Source organism: Sebastes umbrosus, chromosome 8 (assembly GCF_015220745.1).
Source record: "Sebastes umbrosus isolate fSebUmb1 chromosome 8, fSebUmb1.pri, whole genome shotgun sequence".
NCBI classification, from domain to species: domain Eukaryota; kingdom Metazoa; phylum Chordata; class Actinopteri; order Perciformes; family Sebastidae; genus Sebastes; species Sebastes umbrosus.
Genome location: NC_051276.1, coordinates 35,254,558 through 35,273,484, shown reverse-complemented (window position 1 = coordinate 35,273,484; position 18,927 = coordinate 35,254,558). Strand labels below are relative to the sequence as shown.

The 18,927-nt window shown below is 39.8% G+C and overlaps 2 protein-coding genes across 3 annotated transcripts in view; both read right to left on the bottom strand.

Annotated features, from left to right (window-relative positions):
- The window catches only part of LOC119492997 (L-rhamnose-binding lectin SML-like), a 301,994-nt gene extending 295,965 nt beyond the window's left edge, over window positions 1-6,029 (bottom strand). The window contains exon 1 of one of the 2 annotated variants that reach the window (XM_037777949.1): window positions 5,617-6,029. The gene's annotated coding sequence lies outside the window, so the exon portion shown is untranslated. The remainder of the gene's footprint in view (window positions 1-5,616) is intronic. The other variant, XM_037777946.1, reaches the window with a different exon arrangement.
- The window catches only part of LOC119492980 (actin, non-muscle 6.2-like), an 840,607-nt gene that overhangs the window by 201,218 nt on the left and 620,462 nt on the right, over window positions 1-18,927 (bottom strand). The window lies entirely within an intron of this gene.

Below are 18,927 nucleotides of genomic sequence, written 5' to 3'. Positions count from 1 at the left end.
ACTTAAAAGTAAACTTTTATAAACTAAAAATTGGGCTTATTTAGTCCCAATAAGTATTGAAGTAGTACACGTATAAGTATACTAGTAATACATACAGTACATAACATGATCGTATGTTTCCACCCTGCAGATGTCAGCTCATACATAAAGTATACTTGGGAAATATACTTGAACTTTACTTCAGTTTACTTGATAGAATAAACTTGAAGTACTTTCAGAGCGTCTGGAAGTGAAATGTTTAGTAAGCGACCTGACTGTGAGTTGAACCTGAGGTCAGTGAACTCAGCATACACCTGTGTGAGGATACCTTCAGGTACAGTCAGTCATTTTCATAGCTGAGGTTTCTTCAGGTTTTCTGCACACTGTCCTGCACGCTACCTACTCCACCTCCCACACGCTCTGAGCCCGAGGCCGGCCGGCTGAACCTCAGCTCGTCTGCGAGCTACCGTCTGTTTTTCTTGGCTCTTTCTTTACGTCCTCTGAAACCGCCCACCAGAGTTTGAGCCCGCGAGGAGGATGCCTTTAAAGAAACACCAATAATGTGCTCATTGCACGAAAAGTGAGAGGGATGTGTTTCCTCTAGCGGGGGAAGGATTAGACGGAGGGAGACAGGAGTAGAAAGGCAGAGCAGTTAGTGGTGGAACGCGAGGGCGTGGAGGTCGAGGAGGCAGAAGAGACGCTCGACTCTCACGACACGGAGAGGAAAAATAATTTCACCAAAACTTGAATCCTCAGATGAATCAAAGATGCTTCAATGAAACAATCATCAATGTTTTCATGAGAAGACCAGATGGAAGCTGCAGTGTTTCCATCATTCCATCATTTATTCTGCTCATTATTGAAGCTTCTTTTTGTTTTTAATTACTTCAGAAACATCAGGACATTTATGCATTTTAAATGTGGAACAAAAGAACACGACATCAGAAAGATCATGAAAGTCAAATACACGAAGAATCCAGACAAACGATGATGGAAAAAGTCCGTCACTCTGATGAACCTCTTTTACCCGACGGACCCGGTACCGGTACCAGCTGAGCTGTGTGTTAAAACACTGCCTTTAAAAACATCATTAAACGCTGTGGTGGTCTTTTTTTCTGAATATTTTCTAAAAGATGAGGCCTTAACGCGACTAAAACAACTCAGAGTTACAAAATCAACGCACGAGAAATGGTTATTTTTGTACTTTATAATATTTTTATACTTGACTTTGGATTCTTTTTTGTTCTCTTTTTTACATTGTTATTGTTTATTGAATATTATTATAATAAACTATAAACTACTCCATCTGGAGTCAAAATTATAAATGTTTTATTGATGTTATACTGAGCACAATGGTAGAATGTGATGATGCTCAATGGTAGAATGTGATGATGCTCAATGGTAGAATGTGATGATGCTCAATGGTAGAATGTGATGATGCTCAATGGTAGAATGTGATGATGCACAATGGTAGAATGTGATGATGGTCAATGGTAGAATGTGATGATGCTCAATGGTAGAATGTGATGATGCTCAATGGTAGAATGTGATGATGCACAATGGTAGAATGTGATGATGCTCAGGGTAAATGTCGTGACCAAAGGCTCCATTGTGGTCTCATAGCCTCCTGTAGTGGACATCAGGAGTATTTTAGAGCCAGATTCCCTTTCAAGAGGTAAAAACCCCCATTTGGCACACTTTGAGGTATCCAGGTGTGCCAGATGGAGAGTCCTCCTGGTCCTATCCTGACTAAAACCTTTATAGAATCTATGTGCTTTGTGTTATTTATATCTGCTTTGGCTCAGTTGTAGTCGAGGAGTTGCTGAATGAATTCAGTGGCGTCTCTGTGCACGGCATCATTGCTATAATGGTCTTATCCACTGTCTGATCTAGAACACATTTTAGGACAGGATAAAAATGAAAATTTTCCCTTTGTTTCATCACAGTTTATTCAGGCAGAGTAACAGTCTCAATGTTACTGTCACTGGGGATGAATTCTCTGAGGTCTTACCTATCCATAGAGACCTGGTGGACAACCTGTGTTTTGTGTCTTCTGCTCTTGTCATAATTACTACAGTCACTAGAGGTCGCTGTCATGTTCTTTTATACCTTCTTTCGGTGACCTACCATGTGAATAGATGATAAAACCTACTAGTAGTTGTAGTAGGCCCCTACTGAACCACATGTATGAGGCTTATAGTGACTAATAATGCCTATTTAATAGCCTGACAACAGTCTAATCGGCTGATAAACCAACATAAACTAACATAAACTGACTTACCGTCCTGTTGTGGAACTGTGATTGTTGTAAATGTGTAATTAGAGTTAATTAGAGGCAGCAGAGTCATCGTTGTTCACTGGCTGACTGAAACATCCCGACTGGTTTTCTTTTGTGTTTCTTGCTTTTACAGCTTTGTGTTCGCTGTGTCTGACGTGTGTTTTACGTTCTCAGTTCAGACGTCATGAATATATTGAGGTCAGGAGTCCGAGTCCTGTACTGTACTGTACTGTCCTGTCCTGTCCTGTACTGTCCTGTACTGTACTGTACTGTACCCCACCCAGAGACTGAGTCTAACACATTTAATTAATTCAATTCATTATTATTAATTCATTATTATCATTCTTGACATTCTTGTGGTGCATGACAAATACATATTTTGTCATTTGCTTCTTCAGCTTCAGAACAAACTCCTTCAACTGTTAGATGATCTAATAGATTGCTGAGTACACCCTGCTGGTGTCCTCACACAACCCATAATTTCATGTTTGACATCCCAGCAGCAGCAGAACGTGTTGTGGGTGGAGCAGCAGATCAACAGACCTGAGAACAGAACGTGAGCCGCCGCCGTCGCCACTGCAGGCCTCGGGCTGCAGACACAGCGGAGGGGAGAGGCTCGCTTCAAAATAGCTCCTTAAATGATGCTATTAAATATCTGTATGCAAATCTGTCAGCTGTTTGTTTCCCCTGTTGTCATGTCAGTCTGTAATTGAACTGGCAGACACACCACGTTGATATTACTCAACACATGAAGCAGCTCCTCCTGTTGGTCTCTGTTCCCCGGCTGCTAACGAACATTCAGGAACAACGTGGTTGTTAAATCAAACACTCCACCTCAAACAGGACCATAGTTAACGTTATTAATTACACCTGTGTGTCAACCGTTAGTCCATCAAAAACTGAAACACTTGATGCTTAAAGGAGTCTCATTAGATCTATAACTGCCTCTCTATCTAGAGATCAGGATTAATACTTGAAAAATGAAAAATGAAGTCTGACTGAGACACACCGACCCTTATTCTGAAAAAGACAATATTCCTCAACTAATCTGTTTACATGGCTAATGAAAATTAATATTCCACTAATATTCCCGTTTACATGCAGCTGATTAACGTAACCACAGCCTCCCTCTTTCACTCCTTTAACCAATGTCTTGAAAGCTCGGCATTGCGATTATCTGCGCATATCCAAAAACCTGTTGATAACCAAGTCTTTTTATGGAGGACAGAACCTGCCAAAATAATAAATAAATAAATAAATGTAGCAAAAATAATATTAAAAATAAATGTAGCCACATTGATATTTCTGTTTTAATTTGCTTCTTTATTTATTTATCTTTGTATTAAATTCCCTCATTTATTTGCTCTTCTCTTTAATTTTTCCTTTTATTTATTTGTATTTATTTGTATTCATTTTTAAATGTATTTATTACTTTTTTCATTAATTCTTATTTACTTATTTATTTATTTATTTTGCATTTATATATTTTTGATTTATTTTATATTTATTTTTAAATGTATGTATTTATTTATGTATTCATTTTTGTAATCATTTTTAAATTTATTTATTTATTTTGCATTTTTTACTTATTTATTTTTACTTATTTATTTATTGGTTATTTATTTTTGTATGTATGTATTTATTTGTATTCATTTTAAATGTATTTATTTATTTTTGCATTATTTTTTTTGCATTCATTATATGTTAATTTTTAAATGTATGTATTTATTTATGTATTTATTTTCATTAATGTTAAATGTATTTTTTGTTGTTGCATTTATTTATTTTGTATTTATTTTTAAATATATGTATTTATTTATGTATTCATGCATTTATTTATTTGTGCATGATTTTCCCTTTGCATTTAACCCCTTATTTATTCCCCCAAACTTATTTATTTCTGTATTCTATTATTTTTTTTATTTCTTTACACATTTCTTCCTCATTAGGTAAATGAGTGGGCTGTCACTCAGCGTGTGCTGTATGCTGTTTACGTGACCCATATTAAATTCACTATCTCGTCATTTTCTGAATATTAGAGGAATATTAGTGTGCATGTAAACACAGTTACTGACACTATTCCCTGAACCACTACAGTAACTCTGAGACACTCAAACAAACAGTATCCAGGCGTATATCGTTAAAACGATTCCATCACTGTGTGCCAGCTGATCTTCATGATAAAACTCCAGGTACAGCACCTGGTGTGTGTTTAATATCTCAAGGATGAAATGATGATAAAAGTTCACCTTAATTTAAATTCCTGAATAAGAATCATTGGTTTAACCAGCAGGAACGCCGCCAAAAACCACAAACTGTAATTTCCCTTCAGAGCTCTGAGCGGCGCAATGAAGCTGAATTCCTTCAGCAGGGAGTTCCCGGCTGCTGAACATCACAGCGCTGGGAAGCACTTATCTGTATTGTTAAGCTGTAATAACTGTGACTTTCAAGCTCGAACGTGCCTCCGCCTCGCGTTTCATGCAGCCGAGAGGCCGAGCCTTGTCCTCTCAGCACATCGGTATTCTGTTACCATGCCAGTGCAAACAACAGATGGAGGCTATACTGCAGCATCACACGACACCGAGAGCAGGAAGAAACCTGACAGCAGAGTCAACTGGTCCCAGGTCAGAGATGAGAAGTGATGATACTGGGGGGGAGGCTTTAAAGCATCTTTATGGGTTATCTAACGCTGTCCTCTCGTCCTGTCCTCGTCCCTCGCTCTGACTCTGACATCCGTCATCTCAGGAATTCATCTGAATCGCTTTCAATTACTGTAAAGTCATCACTTTCTGTTGCAACACAGCTGTTGGTCACATCCTGTTTCCTGGTTTCCTGATGGATCAATACACAGAATTCACATCTTGCTTCAGCTGGAAAACTACCTGCAGGAGCCTGGTGCAGGTGTTCTTACTGAAGACCATCATACGTACTGGAACTAACCTCTTAAGCCCTATAGGACGGTGTGGTTCTCCTAGACAGACATACTCAAAATAACTCAGTAGTAGCTCCACAACTAGCAGGTCTATCTGCATGATCTTGGTCTCTATGGATAGGTAAGACCTCAGAGGATTCATCCCCAGAGTCAGTAACATTGTGACTGTTACTCTGCCTGAGTAAACTGGGATGAACCGAAGGAAATATCTACATTTAGACAGTGGATAACAGCAATATAACAATGATGCCGTGCACAGAGACGCCACTGAATTAATTCAGCAACTCCTCGACTACAACTGAGCCAAAGCAGATATAAATAACACAAAGCACATAGATTCTATAAAGGTTTTAGTCAGGATAGGACCAGGAGGACTCTCCATCTGGCACACTTGGATACCTCAAAGTGTGCCAAATTGGTTTTCTACCTCTTGAAAGAGAATCTGGCTCCAAAATACTCCTGATATCCTCTACAGGAGGCTATGAGACCACAATGGAGCCTTTAACCATGACCTTTACCCTGAGCATCATCACATTCTACCATTGAGCATCATCACATTCTACCATTGAGCATCATCACATTCTACCATTGAGCATCATCACATTCTACCATTGAGCATCATCACATTCTACCATTGAGCATCATCACATTCTACCATTGAGTATCATCATATTCTACCATTGAGCATCATCATATTCTACCATTGAGCATCATCACATTCTACCATTGAGCATCATCATATTCTACCATTGAGCATCATCACATTCTACCATTGAGCATCATCATATTCTACCATTGAGCATCATCACATTCTACCATTTAGCATCATCATATTCTACCATTGAGCATCATCACATTCTACCATTGAGCATCATCATATTCTACCATTGAGCATCATCACATTCTACCATTGTGCTCAGTATAACATCAATAAAAATTGTATAATTTTGACTCCAAATGGAGTAGTTTTATTATAATAATGAAATATGATCAAGTAGATAATAACAAATAAGATCAATAACAATGTAAATAAGATAACAAAAAAGAATCCAAAGTCAATTATTCAATATAAAAATATAATAAAGTAAAAATACAATTTCTCCTGCGTTGATGTTGTCACTAAAATATTGAAATCGTTGTCAAACAAATATTGTTTGGACTAAATCCACTTTGAGTGTTGTTTTAGTGGCGTTAAGGTCTCGTCTTTTAGAAACTATTCAGAACAAAGACCACCACAGTATTTTATGGAGGTTTTAAAGGTTTTAACACACAGCTCAGCTGAACCCGGTACTGGGTCCGTCGGGTAGAAGAGGTTAAATAACCGGTTACGGTTGGCTTTTTCCAGTAAGCTCATTTAATGTAAATGGTTTCTGTAATTTGGTTAGAAGGTTGGAGAAATTTAGAGAATTCTTTTTTTTTACGTGTTTACATATGGTGCACTAAAAATGTTTTGAGATGGTAAAGTATCAGAGAATACAGCAACGAACAACACGTTGATTATAAACGCTTCATTGGCTTTATTGATTAAGTAAAATGTTTGAAAAATTGTGCATGGAGATGTACTTCTCTAAACCTCAATTACACTACTGTAACTATACTACTATATACTACTGTAACTATACTACTGTATACTACTGTAACTATAGTACTGTAATTACACTACTGTAACTATACTACTGTATACTATTACTACTACAACAAACAAAGTCTTTTCATTTCTGAGTCACTGCCGTTGCATAAAAGGCAATCGATTACATCAACATGACGTTTTAGAGTTGTGACATCCTGTCAGAGTCTTTTAGACCAGTAGCGGCTGAGCTGACGTCATACTGGTGGTTTAGTATTTCATCCTTTCACTGGTACCTGATGCAACACAGACCTTAACAAAGAGCTGTTATCGGCGGTAAAAGTGTCACAACATTGCGTCTGCTGCTCAGGAAAGAGCAACATACCGATGTCAAACTATAGCTGTTTAAAGTTTCACTGAAGTTGTTGTGTGAACAAAAGAATGACCTCTCACTGCCGTGGAAACATGAGACGCTGACGTACAACAGCTTAGAGTTATGTCAGCGTGAGAACAACAGAAGCTGCTGTGTTAAAAATAAAGTTTAGACTAGAACAACAGAAGCTGCTGCTTCAATAAAAACATCTATCAAAGCAATTGATCCTGATAATGTGATGAAAAGAGCTCATTGATATAGGAACACTTCAGAGCAAAGATTTTGGTTTCTGGGATCAGCTGAGTGTGTTGAAGGTATTCTCTTAAGGCTAAAAGATGTTTCAGATCTTAACAGAGACCAAACATAACCACATGTTGTGTTCAGTTTAACAGTTTTGTTCCTATAGTGTGTGGAGAGCAACGATTTGACCAAAACACCACACACTAACAGATTCATTCATCAACAACAAGAGTCCCGACTGATAAAAACAACAGAGATCTCACTAAATCTCTGGCGATCAAACGTAACTTCAGTGTAAACAACGATGGCGTCCTATCTGACATATCTAATAAAGCTGCTGAGAGACATTAATGAGACGGGTTACGTAGTGAACAACACATAAAACATGGCCTAACCATCCACACAAAATATAAACATCGATGCAACATACGAGCATCTTATAAAATCTGTACTTAAAGACGATGCTTCTGAAAGTGGTTCCAGTAGAAGATGGATGGAGATGCTCCGACTAGACAGCTCCACCATGTGTTTTCTACTCAAGGAAAACAAGGATGGCCGCATACAGGGTTCAAAGGACAAGCAATAAAGCCTGTAGTAAAAAGAATCAGCGCCACCGAGTGTCTGCAAAGTTAACTGAAAGTGTATTTTTCTCAGGCTAGAACACTCCCAGCCTGGTATCTAGTGAGATGACGCCACTAACGAAGAAGAAAATCTAATCAGTCTCCGAGACGACCCGTAGGAAGGTCTTACCTAGACCATCCTTTGCTGTCTCTCTTAAGGAGACGCCAGCCACCCTCCTGAGAAAACCCATTTTGGCCGCTTGTACCCGCGATATAGTTCTTTGGGTCATGACCCGGCCCTCATGACCATAGGTGAGAGTAGGAACGAAGACTGACCGGTAGATCGGGAGCTTTGCCTTCCGGCTCAGCTCTCTTTTCGTCACAACGGTGCAGTAAAGCAAATGCAATACTGCCCCCGCTGCTCCGATTCTCCGACCAATCTCACGTTCCATCGTCCCCTCACTCGCGAACAAGACCCCGAGGTACTTGAACTCCTTCACTTGGGGTAAGGACTCATTCCCTACCCGGAGTAGGCAATCCACCGGTTTCCTGCTGAGAACCATGAAGGCCTCAGATTTAGAGGTGCTGATCCTCATCCCGGCCGCTTCACACTCGGCTGTGAACCGATCCAGTGAGTACTGAAGGTCACGGACCGATGATGCCAACAGGACCACATCATCTGCAAAAAGCAGCGATGAGATCTTCAGCACACCGAACTGCAAACCCACCACCCCCCCGACTACGCCTCAATATCCTGTCCATGAATATCACCAACAGGACTGGTGACAAAGCGCAGTCCTGGCGGAGGCCAACCCCCACCGGAAACGAGTCCGACTTACTGCCGAGAACCCGAACATGTGTGTTAACATGCTAACACGCTAATCTAACACGGTGAGCATTATACCTGCTTTGCACGTTAGCATGCTGACGTTAGCTGAATGGTGATGCATCATACTGTTACATACTCTCTGTATTGTTTAGTAAATCTGAGGTGGATCGATACTAAAATCCATTAAATCTAACTGTCCAACTCGTTAATGTTTAAATTCACCTTTGATCTTCTACATCAATTACTATTACTACTATGGTGTTCCTTTTTATGGCTGCTCATTAACTGACTTTGGGTGTGGACTAACTGGCCTGCAAGAGCATTAATGAGACAAAGAGAACACTCAGGTGAGGTATGCGTTCACTCCAACACTCCCTCAGTGAATCACAGCCGGTGGAGTCATCATGGCGGCGGACCTGAAGGGGGTTCAGATCGGAGCACGAGAATCAGGATCTAATGAAGCTCCATTTTAGTGCAGAACGTACGTCATGGAGACCAGTTAGTCTGTCGTCCTCTCTGTGGTCACCACCGTCCTCTTCTACTACTCTCCTCTCATGTGACATGTGGCTGTGTCTCACAGCAGCATCAGTCCTTGAGCTCTGCAGTTAGTTAACTTCAGCATAAATCACAGTGCAAACAGGTTATTTTAGCAATTCAATTATGAACAAATGATCTATTAGTGTCACTTGATTTGAGACAGCTCTTGAAACAAGTAGATTAACAGTGAAAATCACAGTTTAACGGTTTTTGGTTGCAGTTAAACTCGTGATCAGCGGTTTGCTGCAAGGTGAGAAAGTAAAGAATCATATAATTTAGTTTAAGAGTAGAGATTTGTCATCCTCCTGACCTTCATAAGAAAACAATGCAAAGAAATCCTGCAGCTGTTAATGTATAGTGGGCCGTATTTGTCATGGTGCAGGAATAAGGTGACCAGATGTCCCACTTTACGAAGGACTGCACAGCATTTTTATCCCAGTTGTTGTTGTCCCACATATTGAGACGACGTCCCACATTTTCATCGGCTCCAGTTTCCAAAAGTCAAACCACTGCAGGACAGACGCTTTTTTAAAATCTTGCTTTTGAAGAAAGCAGGGAAGGTTGTCATCACGGCGCTGTGTTTGCTGTCAAACTGCGTGCAACGTGGATCACGTGCAGGTTAACTCTGGTGATCCTCTGACTATTCATCATTAGCGCATCATCAGTGTGTTGACTTATTGTGTGTGATGCAGTTGTGTTTATGTGTTGACATCCAGCAGACAGTGTGTGAGTGAATTTACAGTTCACTAGAACCAGTGTGTCATGTTGCATGTATGATACATGACATGTACATCACACACTGTAGTGTAATAATGATAATAATGATGTAGTGTGTGTTGCATGCAGTGATGTGTGTGTTGCGTGCAGAGAGAGACGCAGGCAGACGATCAAAAGAACTTTAAAACATTCCTGAAGATTCAGTGAGAGTTTCTGTGGTCGAAGCCTGAGGAGAGACGAGGAAAACACTACTAACGTCCACACGCAAGGACAGGAGAGGAGAGGAGAGGTCAGGAGAGGACAGGAGAGGAGAGGAGACAAGGAGAGGAGAGGAGAGGAAGCAAGGACAGGAGAGGGCATGAGACGAGGAGAGAGGAGGGGAGAGGAAGCAAGGACAGGAGAGGAGAGGAGACAAGGAGAGAGGACAGGAGAGGACAGGAGACAAGAAGAGGAGAGGAGAGGAAGCAAGGACAGGAGAGGACAAGAGACAAGGAGAGAGGAGAGGAAGCAAGGACAGGAGAGGACAGGAGACAAGGAGAGGAGAGGAGAGGAAGCAAGGACAGGAGAGGAGAGGAGACAAGGAGAGGAGAGGAGAGGACAAGAGAGGACGGGAGACAAGGAGAGGAAGCAAGGAGAGGACAGTAGAGGAAAGGAGAGGACAGGAGAGGACAGGAGACAAGGAGAGAGGAGAGACGAGGAAAACACAACTAAAGTCCACACGCAAAGACAGGAGAGGACAGGACACAAGGACAGAGAGGAGAGGTAGCAAGGAGAGGAAAGGAGAGGAGAGAGAGGAGATGAAACAAGGAGAGAGAGGAGGGGAAGCGAGGAAACAAGGAAACGAGAGGAAGGGAGAGAAGAGGAAAAACAAAACTAAAGTCTGCATGGAAGGAGAGGAGAGGAGACAAGGATAAGAGAGAAGAGGAGAGGAGAGGAGAGAAAAGGACAGGAGAGGACAGGAGACAAGGAGAGAGGAGAGACGAGGAAAACACAACTAAAGTCCACATGCAAAGACAGGAGAGGACAGGAGACAAAGACAGAGAGGAGATGAAACAAGGAGAGAGAGGAGAGGAGATATAAAAAGAGGAGAGGAGGGGAAGCGAGGAATCAAGGAAACGAGAGGAAGGGATAGAAGAGGAAAAACAAAACTAAAGTCTGCATGCAAGGAGACAATGATGAATTAGTGAATTAAAATGATGATGTGCAACGATTCACTCAGAGACAGAAATCCTGGACCGGAGCCGGCCGTGCAGCTGCAGCAAGGATTTCCCTCCAGCTGTGAGAAGAGGAGGAGGAAGAAGAGGAGGAGGAACAAGAACAAGAAGAGGAGGAGGAGGAGGGGGAGGAGGAAGAAGAAGAAGAAGAGGAGGATGAGGGGGAGGAGGTTGAGGAGGAGGAGGAAGAAGAAGAAGAAGAGGAGGAGGAGGAGGAGGAGGTGGAGGAGTTTTCTCGCGTGCATCTAAAAATAATTTTAAACTCACAACAACAATAATTCCAGAGGTGGGCGGGGCTTACCTGGCCACAGGCGAGCTGACGACACCTACTGAACATATTTAAAGAGTCTGTGTGCTGAATTTAGAACGACTGGTGATGAAGGTCGATCTCCAGAGCAAAAATATAAGAGAGAGGGAAATAAAGAGAGGGAAATAAAAGAGAGAGGGAAAGGCAAGCAGAAGATGCTGTGTGATAGCAGCAGCAGCTGAAGGAGATCTCCAGGTCTGACAGGACTGATAAAGAGACGCAGTTTGAGAAGATCATCACACATCGACAATGCCTTCACCTATGGAAGCGACCAGCACCTTCATCTCGTCCTCTTGTTCCTGCTCCTCATCCTCCCCCCTGCGCCCCGCTCCTCCCCGGGGTCGTCGCCCCCGTCGGGTACTGTACCCGGCCTGTCAGAGCCGGAGGCCAACGCCGATGGAGGCCCCGGACCGGGCCCGCCGCTGGCTGCTGCTCCTCTCTGCGCTCGTCTTCCTGCAGATCTACACCGAGGACACCTGCACAGGTAGGATAGGACACACCGACGCATCACCAGTTTAGAGATTCACACCTGATCTGTCACGGCACGATGCAAAACACTTGTGTCTCAGTGAGTTCTGTGCAAATGAGGAAAATATGTTATATAAAAAAATTAGGGCTGTCAATCGATTAAAATATGAATCACAAATTAATCACACGTTTTTTTATCTGTTCAAAATGTACCTTAGAGGGAGATTTGTCAAGTATTTCATACTCTTATCAACATAGGAGTGGACAAATATACTTACTTATGCAATCTTACTTATGTCTGTAAAGGGGAGATTCAGGTTTTATATCCAGTCCTTTTCAAAGAGAGAGCACGTCGTCATCAGCGTATCGGCTGAGCAGTCAATGCTCTTTCAGATTCTCCTTCAGGGAGAAACTTCACTCTAATATCAGCACAACCTCACATCATTACAAGAACCCAGCTGCACAGAAGTCTTAGCTATTTAGTTAGCTTAGCTAAACCTATATTATATGCTAATATATACTAATTCTTTCCATATACTTGTTAATTTTATAACTTTGTCAAATTTCGTTATTTCAAGTCTAGTTTTAGTGTTACAACAATGAGGAAGTGGACCGACTCCGTATTGTCTATTAACTTCCTGTCTACACCAAGCCTCCAGGAAGAGCGTCGGGCTGTGAAGCAAATTTTCGTAGGGGCCAAACGTTGTTGACATCTGTTGATTTAGTTTTAGTTGTAGTTATTAAATACTGTATCTGTTGTTCTTTTTCCGTCCAAAGTTTAGTTTGATGAAAATAATTCACTCTTTTTTTGTTGTGAACTTGCAGAGCTCCAGCGCCAGTATCCAGATGCGGCAGCATGTCAGCCCCAGGAGGGTGAGGGGAGCCTGGGTACGGTGCCGGGACGGATGGGGGAGGAGCCCTGGAGGGTCCAGATGGTGGGCGGAGCTTCAGAGACTCAGTCGGAGTGTGTGGTGGCGTGACGCAGGACTCATTTGCACCAACGCCACCTCGAAGAAACTGAGGGAGGGACGCAAAATAGAAGATGCTGCAGACGGATAGTGAAGACGATGATGACTTCTTTAAAACTATTAGAGAAGACAAAGTGTCCTGATTCTCTCTGCACAAATATGTTTGGGTTGGAGTTGACCTCTAACCTTTGACTTCTGTGCAGCTGATATTAGGGTAAAGTTTCTCCCTGGAGGAGAATCTAAAAGAGCAGCGACTGGTTCAGCCGATACGCTGACGATGACGTGCTCTCTCTTTGTAAAGGACTGGACATAAAAAAATTAATTTATCAGACACGACAAGAAACTTTGTCATTCCTGCAAAACTGCAAATGAAAACATGTATTTTAAAACTGTTTCAGACAGTTTTACAGGATGTTAATGACGTTGAATAAGAATAAATGTTTGATATCTGTGTTACTTGTAAATTGTAAAAAGTCTAATAAATCGGTTGTTAAGTGTTTTTGTATGTGTGCATCAGTCGTGGAAGGTACATTTAAATACAGTCTTTAAGTATAATTTTGATGTACTTGTACTTTACTTGAGTATTTCCATCTTATGCTACTTTATACTTCTACTCTTTTACATTTCAGAGGGAAATATTGTACTTTTTACTGCACTACATTTATTTGACAGCTTTATTTACAAGTTATTTAACTGATGATCAGTTTATAAGATATAATAAGTTCATAGGTATGAATAATACATAATAAAATGTAAATAAAATATATGAAAATATGCACAGAAATGCAAATATATATAGCTATTTTTGCAATAATGTATGCATATACTGTATAATCATTTATTACCATAAAACATATCATAACAGATATATAATCATTATATTATATTTATAAGATATAATAAGTTGTTATATATTAAATTACATGAAGTAGAAGCTTCAGTACTGATAATCTAGTAACATGAAGTATACAAATATAATACCTACAGGATAGATTTTTGTGGAGTACTTTTCCTTTAGGGCTGTCAAAGTTAACGCGATAGTAACACGTTAACACAAATTTGTTTTAACGCCACTAATTTCATTAACGCAACTTGTGATTTTTAGGTTGTAGCGGCTCAGTTTTAAAGCTAGAGTGAAGATACTGGTATCATATGAAACTACAAAACCTGATGAATCCATCTGTACAACCATGTCATACTAGGTTATATGTTTTGTATATATATTGTATATTTTATATGAATTGTAAAATTATAGAAAATAGGGGAAAATTGCTATCAAGAGTCTAAACAGACGTTCTCAAATGTCTTGTTTTGTCTGTTAAAGTGATTAGAACTGGGCTGTCAAAGTTAACACGATAATAACGCATTAATGCAAACTCATTTCAACGCCACTATCTATACTTTCTTCACTTTTAAAGCTGGAGTGAAGATACTGGTATCATAGTAAACTATAGAACCTGATGAATCCATCGTCGTGAAGGACTTAAGCTACATTTTGGCGAGGAAAAACTGTCATGTCCATTGCCAAAGGGGTCCCTTGACCTCTGACCTCCAGATCAGCGAATGTAAATGGGTTCTATGGGTACCCACGAGTCTCCCCTTTACAGACATGCCCACTTTATGATAATCACATGCAGTTTGGGGCAAGTCATAGTCAAGTCAGCACACTGACACACTGACAGCTGTTGTTGCCTGTTGGGCTGCAGTTTGCCATGTTATGATTGGAGCATATTGTTTTATGCTAAATGCAGTACCTGTGAGGGTTTCTGGACAATATCTGTCATTGTTTTGTGTTGTTAATTGATTTACAATAATAAATATATACATACATTTACATAAAGCAGCATATTTGTCCACTCCCATGTTGATAAGAGGATTAAATACTGGACTAATCTCCCTTTAAGGTTCATTTAGAACAGATAAAAAATGTACTTTTTGAATGCAGGCCTTTTACTTGTAATGGAGCACTTTTTCACTGGTATTGCTACTTGTATTTATTGAGGTAAAGGATGTGAATACTTCCTCCACCACTGGTGTGCAGCACTAACTCAGTATAATCAGACAATCTGTTTCTGGTTCCACCTGCTCTCTCTCCTCTCTGCTCCAAAACCCGACAGCGCCGCCGTCGTCATCGGCTGATAAACTCTTTATGAGGCAGTCTGGGAAACTGGGGGGCGGGGGTCTTTGAAGTGAGGCAGTGACTCAGAGAGACGAGGTAATCCATCGTTCAGCCCTCACAGGCTGAGAAAAACAAACACACTAATCTGAGGCTGTTTCTGGTTTCACTCTGAGAGAAAGTCAGTGTGTCTGGACATGCCTCGCTATGTGCTCGTGTGACTGGACCGATAACGCTTTAACAAACCGTAAATACCACGTTTAGTCATATAAGATAAGATGTTCAGGCAGAAAAGAAACAGACTAAAAATAATTATTTACAAGTAAAATAAATAACATAATAAATGTACATGAATTTATTCATATATTTGTGCAAATATTTATGTTGGTTTATATGTTTATGTTGTTGCGACATATTGAAATATTAATAGGTGGCCATAGTATATGTGCAATACATTGGTATGTGTATGAATAATACAATGTAAATAAAATACACAAAAATGTGTACAGCAATTCAAATATATAGTTATTTTTGCAATAATGTAATAATATATAATAATTTATTGCAATTCAATAAGTAGAATCATAATGTAATGTAAGATAACATAATGTATATATTCAGTGGTGTCAAAAGTTATCAACATTCAATCTTAAGATTGACTTAAGACTCAATAAATAAATGTAAAAAATCTCATTAAATATAGCAAAATATTAAATAATATGAAAAAATAAATGTAGCCACATTGATATTTTTGTTATAATTTGTTTTATTTTTTATTAAATTTTACAGTTATTTATTTTGCATTTACTTTTTTATTCATTTATTTATTTTTGCTTTTTATTTTTTATTTCTGCATTTATTTTTTTGTTTTATTTATTTTTGCATTTATTTTTAAATGTATATATTTATTTATGTATTCATGCATTTCACCCCTAATTTATTTCCCCAAACTTATTTATTTTGGATACAAATTTAAAAATTTATAAAAAATAATTACATAAATAAATAAAAGGGAAAATTAAACAAAACAGCAAATAAATAAAGATAAATAAATAAAAAAGCATTAAAACAGACATATCGATTTATGTCAAATTTTATCAATTAATTAATGGCTACATTTAATGACATATTTATTAATTTATCAAGTTATTTATTTATTTATTCATTTATTTTTGATTTTGGCAGGTTCCATCCTCCATAATTTACAGCTGTTTTAGCTCCTAGTTTTGGTTTTGTGGCACATTTCCTGTCTGGTCCAATCAAACAAGCTCCTGATAAAGCCACCGTTAAAATATCCATAATAGCAGCTTTACATTTTATTCAGCAAGTTCATTTTTTGCATTTGAATGAATGAAGTAACCAGCTGTAGATTTGTGCGGCAGCAGTAAATACAGTGACTGATTTGTTTGTAGGATTGTGACGCAGACAAACCAGTAAATATTAATCTGACATCTTTGAGAGTTTATTCGTAGACGTTGTGAACGCACATCAGATGATGTCATCAGGAGAGTTGATGATCTTCGCCGTAAACAAGCTGCGATGAGCTCAGAGAATCCATCTCTGCTGGTGGCATCCATATATAGACAAACACACACACACACACACACACACAGAGACGTGTCTGAGGGTTGAGGTGTTGTGATGGATTCTGTCACCGTGTCAGAGTGACTCCTGAAGTGACTCCTGAAGTGACTAAAGGTTGAACTGTTTGAGGCAGAAGACGTAACGTCACCTCAGAGCTGGATGACAGTTTGATGAGCACGACGGTCGGTTTCTACCACGACTAAACGCGTGTGTGTGTGTGTGCACTGTTTAAATGTGTGTGTGTGTGTGTGTGTGATTCACAGCTGTGTTGAATGACAGAAATCGGCAGAACAATTAAGACACATACTCACTGCAGGTGTGTGCAGGTTCCCACGCAGCTTCACATGAAGTCAGTGAAGATTTCAGAGCTTTTCTATCAGTGCAAATGTTGCAAACATTCAATTCAATTTAGTTTGTTTGATGCTTGTTGTGCCCGGTTACACTTTAATGATCAGACAAGAACAGCTAATTGTCTTTACAATATTTATTCAGAATATACAGTGCTATACTTATTTTGCTTAGGCCTTTAAATTCCCTTAAGGAACATAGGCCATCAATGAAACCCCTCCATCTTCTGCGGTCTTGTGCGCTCCGATCTAGTTGTTGCCATGACAACCCTTCCCTCTTCATCTCCTGTTCTGTGGTTCTTCTCCAGGTGGTTCTAGGACGTCCTCTCCTCCTCTCTCCTTGTGGGTTCCATGTTAGAGCTGCTGCTTTGTGATCCATTTATTTTGTCTTCTGAGTGTGTGACCTATCCACTTCCATTTTCTCCTCTTGATTTGAATTTCTATTGTTTCCTGCTCGGTGCGTTCCCATAGGTTGGCGTTGGAGACGGTGTTGAGCCAGTAGATTCAGGAGGCGTCGGACGCAGCGGTTAATGAATGCAGTACTATTGGTATTTGTATTTGTTGCGTTTTCTTCCTTGTCACACAAACAAATTTCAACTCAAGATGTCATTTTTATTGAGGATTTTGCAGAATCATGTTGAACGTCAGTGGTGGAAGAAGTATTCAGATATTTTACTTCAGTAAAAGTAACAATACCACAATGTAGAAATACTCGGTTACAAGTAAAAGTCCTGCATTTGAAGTTTTACTTGCAAAAAGTACTTGAAGTATGAAGAAAATGTCCCCTCTCAGAATGTTAAATTAAATGTTCAAGAACCTTTTATGCATATGTATTATTATCAAGTGCTACAAGACTTCAGCTGCTCTTCTGTTTTGCGGCACAATTTACAACTTTCTACTTCTTATTAGTACATGATGAGCTCATTTAAATGCCAGCAGAGCTTTTGCACAACTCTAACCGGAGCAGCTCTGATCATCAACATAACTGACGTAATAATGAGGCTGACTATAGGAACAGGTTTACAACAGCGCCACCCAAAGGTGATCACACAGCACAGCTGAATGCAGGGTGCAAAATGAAGGAACTGGACAGATTCACACACAGCTGCACAAGCAAACATCTATTAAAAACACTCAATCACAACAGATGATTATAATAATTATTATTAATAGATCTATTTAGGTGACCTCGTGGCTTGATTGTCAGCGTGAGGAAGTGTGTCTCCACATTATCGATGTGTCTGATTGGAGGTCACTACCACGGCGCTGTCCGGTCTGGGAGTTGTCTGTGTTTTTGTCCGTTTCACACTGTGTTTTCAGTTTATCCAAGTTAATTATAAGGCAAGGCAGCTTTATTTGTAAAGCACATTTCAGCAACGAGGCAATTCAAAGTGCTTTACACAAAGCTTCAAGAACATTGCGACAAAGTGCAAAAGAACATTAGGACATAATTTAAACAGTCATACAAACTAATAGAGTATAACACACATGACTACACCAAGACTTCTGGCTTGGTCCGTGCTTTTTAACATTACAGATTGAAGGTGAGCACCAACCTGAATCTTTCCTCTTTGGCTCCAAACAGTACAACCTCAGTTTTGTCTTTGTTCAGCTGTAGAAAATTCTGGCACATCCAATTGTTGACTTGTTCAATGCACTCACTCAGTGCTTGTATTGGACTGTCTCCTGGTGGAGTACAGTGACGGTCAAAAACCAAGATGGTGACGGACAAAAACCAAGATGGTAATGTAAAGGGGAGACTCGTGGGTACCCATAGAACCCATTTTCATTCACATATCTGGAGGTCAGAGGTCAAGGGACCCCTTTGAAAATGGACATGACAGTTTTTCCTCGGCAAAGCTTAGCATTAAGTTTGGAGCGTTATTTAACCTTCTTCATGACAAGCTAGTA